General features: G+C 38.6%; 1 protein-coding gene across 3 annotated transcripts in view; it reads left to right on the forward strand.

Annotated features, from left to right (window-relative positions):
* Positions 1–7,655: 7,655 nt before the first annotated feature.
* LOC106873486 (putative uncharacterized protein DDB_G0284695) overlaps positions 7,656–9,719 on the forward strand; it is a 122,612-nt gene continuing 120,548 nt past the window's right edge. For 2 of the 3 annotated variants that reach the window (XM_052965620.1, XM_052965621.1), the window contains exon 1: positions 7,656–8,496. The gene's annotated coding sequence lies outside the window, so the exon portion shown is untranslated. The remainder of the gene's footprint in view (positions 8,497–9,719) is intronic. The other variant, XM_052965619.1, reaches the window with a different exon arrangement.

Here is a 9,719-nt window from a genome sequence, read left to right on the forward strand (position 1 = left end):
ATAGTGTATATATATATATATATATATATATATACTGCACACGTAGATTTACATACATACACCAACTTAATAGGACGATATATATTTCTATACATATAAGACTGAAGTTATTTCCCTTGAATATTTCTTTTACCCCTCGAAACTGGAAGATTACCTATTATTAATATAGTCTACCGACTAAGTTAGGGATTCCTAAGATTTCGAAGTCCGTATTTGTGGTTTGTGATTGTTCAGGTATGACAACTTAATGATAAATCAATAACTTTATGAGTCGGATAAATATAGTGTTTAAAGGGAAGCAATCCTAAAACTGTTTTCTAAAGTTATTTCCCTTTACCTTTGTTTTTAAATTACGGAGATGTACTTGCATAGCAAGTGACCTGATCTGAGATCGTGTGCTGGAACGAAAACAACTGCAGCGTGGAAGGTATTTATAAGCCATTTAAAATAACACACAAAATCCGTTAGATTGAATTCAACATTTAAATTTAATTTGTCAAAATATTTTCGTCGCTTTGAGACCACGACCTGTTCACTGACAAAATTCTCTGCTGGTTTGACGAATGTGTTCTAAGCATATATTTGTCGCTTTTCGCAGCTCCTACTGATCATTCTCCTCCGTGCTTTCAAAGTATGAGTAGTCATGTAGCTTTTCTACAAGAACCTGTTCTGCCTCCTCCTTTCTTTCATACTTAAACCCCTCACGCCTAGCATAAGGCTGTCATCCTTATTTCTCAGGTTTTATAGTCTTGCAAATTGCATGGCAACCTAGTAATGGTGCCATGAAAAAAGCACTTAGTACACACTGTAAAGTGGTCAGCGTTAGGAAGAGCATCCAGCCATAGAAACCGTGTTGAAGTAGACACTAGTGTGCGATGCAGTCTTCGAATTCTTGATACTACTTAAATACAGACGTCTCGACACATCTACGTAACCCTAAGCCTAACCCTAAACTTAACTAACCCTAACCCTAACGAGGGTGCACTGTAAAAACATATCGTTACGTAGATGCATCAGGACCTCTGTATTTAAGTTATGCCAGATTCTTTGGGTCCTGTCAAATCATACAACCCTTGCCAGTGTGTAACATAGACTTTAAATGATGATTATCATGATGATCATGATGATATACATCATCGTTTAACATCCGCTTTCCATGCTAGCATGGGTTGGACGATTTGACTGAGGACTGGTGAAACCAGTTGGCTACACCAGGCTCCAATCTGATTTGGCAGAGCTTCTACAGCTGGATGCCCTTCCTAACGCCAACCACTCAGAGAGTGTAGTGGGTGCTTTTACGTGTCACCCGCACGAAGGCCAGTCAGGTGGTACTGGCAACAGCCACGCTCAAAATGGTGTTCTTTATGTGCCACCCGCACAAGAGCCAGTCCAGGAACACTGGCAACGATCTCGCTCGAAAATCCTTACACATGTCATAGGCACAAGTGCCAGAAAGGCGACGCTGGGCAAAGGTGCCATCCCGATTTCGCTTTCGCTTGCCCCAATAAGTCTTCGCAAGCTGAGTTTTGTGTCCAATGAAGGAGACAACGTTGGCATGGGTGCCAGTCGTCGAATTTAGTTCGATTTCAATTTCACTTGCCTCAAAAAGTCTTCGCAAGCAGAGTTTAGTGTCCAATGAAGGAAAGGTATAGATATATACACACATGATGGCCATTTACCCTGTAATAATGGAGTAAAGCAGTTGATCCAACCCATATTATCCAGGTTATGATCCAATACCATTATTTCAATGCATTAGCAAATTACCTCTAAACTACTCACTTCTGAGGACTTCCTTAATTGCTTATTACTTTCTTCATTCTAAAGCGGCGAGCTGGCAGAAATGTTCGCATGCCGGGCGAAATGCTTAGCGGTATTTCGTCTGTCTTTATGTTCTGAGTTCTAATCTCGCGGAGGTCGACTTTGCCTTTCATCCTTTTGGGGTCGATAAATTAAGTACTAGTTACGCACTGAGGTTGATCTAATCGACTTAATCCCTTTCTCTGTCCATGTTTGTCCTCTCTATGTTTAGCCCTTTGTGGGCAATAAAGAAATAAGAAACGTTTGCACGCAGGGTGAAATGCTTAGCGGTATTTTGTCTGTCTGAGTTCTGAGTTCAAATTCTGTCGAGGTTGACTTTGCCTTTCAACCTTTCGGGGTAGATAAATTAAGTACCTTGTGCCTAGTGTAGAAAAGATTATTTTCCTTATTAAAACACAAAACTGATCTTTGAATAGAATAAATTGTTTGAATATATACCTTTATGTTTAATAAAATATTAAGGCCCAGGAACAAACATTTGACTCATATATTCACAAACAGTGTTTGATGTTTTACTGTGGCCATTTGACACCAAACGAAGTAGAGATCCTGCCTTTGATGTCAAAACCATGTTAACATCTGTTAGGCAGCTGACGAAGACATTTCCCCAGTTGTGTTATACTGGATTTCATTCGATAATTCTGTTTGTTGTTATTGTCTGCTAGTTTGCTTTCTTGTTGTTTACTTATATTTTGTCATGATGTACTTCAGTAGGATTATAGCAGTCCTTAGGGGGAAGAGAGAGAGAGAGAGAGAGAGAGAGAGAGAGAGAGAGAGAGAGAGAGAGAGAGAGAGAGAGAGAGAGAAAGAGAGAGTGAGTGTGAGCAGTGTTTCTACATTTAATTTTACTTTATCACATTTTCCTTATAATCCTAAAGAGTTGATTGATAGTGAATTATATGATAACAGTCTTTAATTCATAGTAGAATTAAATGGTAAACAGGAAATATATTTACTGGAACACTTGAAGAAATTATGTTAGCATACTGATTATAAAGTTTGGCAGCTTTCCAGAATTGAGTTACAAAATGTAATGTACCTTTATGTGGATTCAGTGCAAAATATATTAATAAACAACACTGATCATCAGTTAAATCTGAAATATTATCAAAATTTCACGATGATGATGATGATGATGATGATGATGAAGATGATGGCGACGACGACGACGATGATAATAATAATAATAATAATTACACAAGAAGGGTCTACACAATCAATTTCCATGTAGCCACAGCAGAAATTGCTGGAAAAAATAGGTGGGATCGGCTGATGAAAGGAACCCTAAAAAAAGAGACCAAGGGCACTATACTGGCAGTGCAGAACCAACCTTTTGTCACGAACTGGAGGGTCAACCTTAGGAATGAGCAAGTGCCTCCGCTGTGCCACATCTGCAATAGGGTGGATGAAACCATTGCCCATATCACAAACAAATGCCCTAGACTTGCCCCAAACCTCTACAAGTTGTGGTGACATGACCAGGTAGTGAGAGTGCTACATTGGAAACTGTGCGAAAAGTGGGAGCTAGAGAGAGGTAGGACATGGTATGAGCACAAACCACAGAGAGTGGCAGAGTTGGAGACTAGCAAAATCCTCTGAGATTTCCCAATCCAAACAGATCAGGTGCTAGAGCATAACAGACTGGACCTAGTGGTGGTGGACAAGGTGCACCACATGCTGGGGCACTGCCTTTAGTCAAGCAAACTGACCCTAGGACTTATTCATTGTAAGTCTAGTACTTATTCTGTCCATCTCTTTTGTCGAAGTTATGGGGATGTAAACACACCAGCATCGGTTGTCAAGCAATGTTGTAGGGACAAACACAGACTCACAAATATACACACACACACACACACACATATATATATATATATATATATATATATATATATATATATACACACGACAGGCTTCTTTCAGTTTCCGTCTACCAAATCCACTCACAAGGCTTTGGATGGCCTGAGGGTATAGTAGAAGGCACTTGCCCAAGATGCCATGCAGTGGGACTGAACCCAGAACCATGTGGTTGGTAAGCAAGCTACTTACCACACAGCCACTCCTGCACCTAATGTCTAATTTTGTATATACTTCCACTTTATTTATATTTGAAAAGTTTTCTACTTGTTTTAAATTGCAAAGTCTTTCATCAGATCCTCGCTATGACACAACAAACACTTTGAAATTATATTTCCGATCATATAAACTGCTTTGAATATTACTTTAGCAAGTTTAAAGTAATTTCTTTTGTGCCATAAACCATTTACCATATCTGTAGTAACCCCCCCCCCCACTGATGCCCTAAGCATGTACTTATTTTACTTATTGGTTAATCTAGCACTGGCACTTCTGCCACATACACTGACATCTTGGATTGCAATCAAGGACAGGTTACCCAGCTGACTGGCATCCAGTCACTAATGGACACATTCCAGCATCTAGCTGTCTCTTACCTTTGTCTTTTTTTATCTCTACCACAATGGTCTCTACTCTTTGAAGCTGGCTGGTCTTATACCTCCATCACTTAGTCACCCATGTCTCAATCATCTCTTCGCCTCTTAGCATCCTTGGTGCATCTAAATACTTTTTCGTTACACTAGCCATTATGCCCAGTCCTTCATCCCTGAAACATTTCCCACTGGAATCCACCCACTACACTCTTGGAGTGGTTGGCGTTAGGAAGGGCATCCAGCTGTAGAAACTCTGCCAGATCAGATTGGAGCCTGGTGCAGCCATCCAGTTCACCAATCCTCAGTCAAATCGTCCGACCCATGCTAGCATGGACGGCGGACGTTAAACGATGATGATGACGAATCTCTTCCCTGCTTACATCTTTCATGCAGGTGTTGGCTTGTAGCAGTTTAAACCAGACATTAATGGCATCACTCACATTAGTCTCAGAAGGCCTGCAAGGGTCACAGCATCTGTCCCTTTCCTCAAATTCAACAAGTAAACATATGAACACACAGACACACACACACACGCACACACTGTTCCCATAACATCTTTTGCTATATTTTTTTGCAATATACATTGAGCACCATACTTTAAATATTCAAAATAGAGTGAAAATAGTAGGATAGACAGGTAAAAATCATCATCATCATCGTTTAACGTCCGTATTCCATGCTAGCATGGGTTGGACAATTTGACCGGGGTCTGGGAAGCCAGGAGGCTGCACCAGGCTCCAATCTGATCTGGCAATGTTTCTACAGCTGGATGCCCTTCCTAATGCCAACCACTCCGTGAGTGTAGTAGGTGCTTTTTACATGCCACCGGCACAGGGGCCAGGTGAGGCTGGCAATGGCCACAATTGGATGGTGCTTTTTACGTGCTACCGGCATGGGTATCACAACTACAATTTCCTTTTGATGTTGATGTACTTGACTCAGTAGGTCTCCTCAAGCACAGCAGGTTGCCCTACGATCCAAGGTACTTTTGAATGGGCTGGGGCTGGTTATACAAAACTGGTGTAGGATACAGCTGTGAACTCACTTTATTTGCCGGGTCTTTGCAGTCACAACATATATCCAGAGGTTTCGGTCTTTTGTCATTGCCTCTCTGAGGCCCAACGTTCGAAGGTCATGCTTCACCGTGCTTATCCCAGTATCATTCCTCAGATATACAGACATATGCAAGTATACTCACATATACAAACATATATTCATCATATTTCTAACCAGCAGAAAGTCACAAAAATGACTCAATGGCCAAAACTTTTGTGCATACACCACTTGCTAAACTGAGTTTGTAAATAGAATGAATGAAACTCTTACCCTTCGAGTCACTATTGTAACTTTCTGTCACTCCAAAAGAATACAAGGCAGTGACAGGACCAAAAATGAACCAAGGTAAGTCAGTGGGCCTGCAGCACCATGCCATCCAACAACATTGTGGGATGCTGAATAGAGGAATGAGCTAAATTGCTTGGGGTCTGGTTTGGTCCAGATGTACAGTTAGAGACTTACTGGGATGAGGTGATGACCATGGTGACCAATCTCACCCAGAAATGGACTGAGAGAAAGCTGTTCCTGAAAAGTTGGACAGAGGTAGCGAATGCTTACATTGCATCCATCATATATTACCACCTGAACATCATATACCTTGCCCTAGTTTATGTCTGACCAAACTGTTCATTAGGCTTGCCTGAAAGTGATGAAACAGTTCTGTACACTCTTGTCTAGTGCCTGAACATTGCTGACTTGTGAGTTTATGTCGAACACCTACTGTCACATGTAGGATAGATTCAGCTATTGGCTGAGTTCATTGCGAAGATTGTTCCACTGCCTTCGATTTGGCTGGGAAGGGCAGATAGTGTTGCTTTGTCTGGTGGCTTTAGTGAAAGAGGTTGTGTAGTAAAGCAGCGAGCTGACAGAAACGTTAGCACGCCGGGCAAAATGCTTAGCGATATTTTGTCTGTCTTTACGTTTTGTGTTCAAATTCCGCTGAGGTTGACTTTGCCCTTCATCCTTTCGGGGTCGATAAATTAAGTACCAGTTATACACTGGAGTCGATGTAATTGACTTAATCCTTTTGTCTGTCCTTGTTTGTCCCCTCTATGTTTAGTCCCTTGTGGGCAGTAAAGAAATAAGAAACATTAGCACGCTGGGCAAAATGCTTAGCGGTATTTCGTCTGTCTTTACATTCTGAGTTCAAATTCCGCCGAGGTCGACTTTGCCTTTCATCCTTTCGGGGTCGATAAATTAAGTACCAATTGCATACTGGGGTTGATCTAGTTGACTGGCCCCCTAGAGTAGAAAAGAAAGAGGTTGTGTGGTGAACCAGATTGAAAGGGCTGAAGACAGATACTTTCCTCATTGGCTTAGCTCTCATCAACTTTTTCAAGTTTTACTTGAAAAGGAAAGTGAGGGCAGAGAGAGAGAAGTACTGACCCCACCCCCACCAGCAATTTTGTTGCAAGGTGGGTGAGTGTGGCAAGAATGGTATGAGTGAACAGGTCTACTCTAAACATGCGCCAGTAGACAATGTGTAGAGGTTACTTGTCCTAGTGGTCAAGGTTTTGGAGGGTTTCCATGAGCAGCCCTAGGTAGTCTCCTTCTTTTGAGGTATCATTCTTTGTTAAAATTTATATATTTGTAAATTTTACTTTTTTATACACCTTTCATGTAACCCCACATTGTATTGTCCTGTACTGGCCCCAACGTTTTTTATGAACCTCTAGTGATTAATAAAGAAAACATTATTAATTCCATTTATTCAATCATATATTGAGTTCTCTTTATCCTATTTGTTCCATCCATCCATCCATCCATCCATCCATCTAGATAGATAGATAGATACATTTCTTTTATTAGCCACACAGGGCTCAACAAAAATGGGACGAATACAATGTAGAGCTTTTCTTTTTGGGAGGGGGAATGAAAAAAAAAGTAGGGGTGGGTGTCGATCAAAAGGGATCGAGAAAAAGAAAAAAAAAAGGCGATCAATAGGGATCGTGTATCACAGTAATGTTCTCGTGTAAAAAGAGGGGAGGAAGATAGATAAATAGAGACAGAGAGAGAAAGAGATAAATAGATAGATAAAATAGTATTTTGCGCTATCTTTTTGGTATTCTAGTAGTCTTTTTCCTTTTTGTTTTGCATCTATGTTTGCTTTTGTTTGTATGTGTGTGTACAAGACACGCGTATTAATTAATATTGAAATTTAATGTATCTATTGTTTGATTGTTTTTTTTTTCCTTTCCTTATTTTCTTTTGCTTGTTTAAATGTATAAAAATTTTTTATCTGAGCGTCAAAAAACTTCTAAAAACAATAAGATAATAGACATGTTAAGTGATATATCTTAAAACTAATGACTTGCTGCATACTTGAATAAAAGTTGGTCGGTTCGTGTGCATAAACGATATGCAACAACAGCAACCAGCTGATTTAATTCTCAGTTCGTTGTCTTCCCGACAAGATCTCTATTTTTTTTCGGCCAGCCGCTCGTCCCTCTGGAGTGATTTCAATAAGAATCTTCTCCCCTACATAACGTGTGCGTATATTTTCGTCGTCAGCCACTGAGAGGAAACACGATTTACTTCTGCAGCTTACTTTTTTTCTTCTTCTTTTCTTTCTGTATTTAACTCTCAACTGCGTTAGCAAGTAGTTTTACCTCAACCTTTATTTCTTTATTCTCTTTCGTATCTGGCAGCAGTAAAATTTTTTTTTCATCCTCACTAAGTTATTTAGTTCCCTATAACAACCAACTAACTTTATCTGGCGTACTCGGCCTTTTATAATAATTCCAAGTTCAGAACAAAAACAAAGGAAAAAAAAAGAAGAAAACCATTGACCTTTTAGATAAGAAATTTAAAGCTACCGTACCGCAAAAAGCAAAAACAAAGGAAGAAAGAAAGAAACCAAAAAAGGAAAACGAAAATTAATGAAATATTTCAAAATCGCTACTCATAATATATATATAAAAAAAACAATAACCATGATAAAGTCATACAACTCATTGTGAGAGGAAATTTTGTTTTGGAGCCTCCAATGTGATAATTTACCGTACATTGTTCTGCTAGGATTACTGAAAAAAACCTTACATCTTTTTTGAAGGGGACGACTAACAGAAAACGAGGATTGAGCAGCAAAATTTTTATCAGTGAGGATACTTAGCTACCTGATGTAAAACTTATAATGTCTGATCTCTAGGGAAACCCTGGAAAACAAAATAAGGTAAATATGATATTTGTTTCGGAAGATTTATTTTTTTATTCTCCTTTACGTTTTATCATACTTCAGGCACCTCGCAAATTCGTCTGAGAAATTGTGTTCGCACTTGCATTTTATTTATTTTTTGCGCCTTTTAAGAACTTTGATAATTAATTTTTTTTTGTTATTTTCATATGAAGTTCTGTGATCAAAGTAAGGAAATTTTAAAGTTTATTCGACAAAGTTTAGGGAAGAAAAACGGGAGTGGGAGGGGAATACCTTTTTACGAGCTTCTTTCAATGTAAATAAGTTTTTAATGTTCAACAAGTATTTTTGTTGTCATTTCATTGCTTTGTTAGTTTTTTTTTTTTAGTGTTAAGGAATCCTTAAGTTTATTCTACGCAATTTAGTGAGGAAAAAGGGGATATTCCTCTTTTGCGAACCTGTTTGAATGTAGATAAGTTTTTAACTTAGCAAGAATTTAAAAAGTATTTTATAAGAAATGTTTCAATCCTTAACATAATTTTCGCACAAGGAGTTTTAAATAATAATAATAATAATAAAAACTTTATGATGCAAAAAAGAGAATTAATCCTTTATTAATTCCCTACATATTTCTGGTTCTCCCATCTACACTGGCGAATTGACGAATTAATCTATTACAAACCAAAATTTAAAGATTATCTGCATTGCTTGGAAGTGAATGAGTTCCGGTTTCGATACCTGTGGGGGTAGTTATATCACTTTTAATGTCCTCGAGAAACTATGTAAAAAGAAAAACATTTTTAGTTTTTATCAAATTTCTTTGTCACCTTTTCGTTTTTCTTCTCTTACAGTAAATGCATGCGCTATTTAAGCTTTCTAATATTGACTCTCAAAATATGTAATTCGTAATAACGAAACAAAATAAACGGAGAAATATTTGTTTAAATGTCTTATCAAATCGATAGATAACAGATGTCTTACTCGGTATTAAGTGTGTGTGTGTGAGAGAGAGATAGATAGATAGAGAGAGAGAGAGAGAGAGAGCGTGTTTGTCTGTGAGAACGAGTTTGTGTGTGTGTGTGTGTGAGAGAGAGAGAGAGATACTTTCACAGACAGAACTCGTATTTTCCGCTTGATAAATCTTGTTAATTGCTGTATATACTTAAACATACACTGAGTCATTCTATCTCTGTTTTTCGGTGTCGTTTAGAAGATTTTGTTGTCGAGACAAAAGATTTCAACGAAATAAAAGTTTAAACAAT

Source organism: Octopus bimaculoides, chromosome 2 (assembly GCF_001194135.2).
Source record: "Octopus bimaculoides isolate UCB-OBI-ISO-001 chromosome 2, ASM119413v2, whole genome shotgun sequence".
Taxonomy (NCBI): domain Eukaryota; kingdom Metazoa; phylum Mollusca; class Cephalopoda; order Octopoda; family Octopodidae; genus Octopus; species Octopus bimaculoides.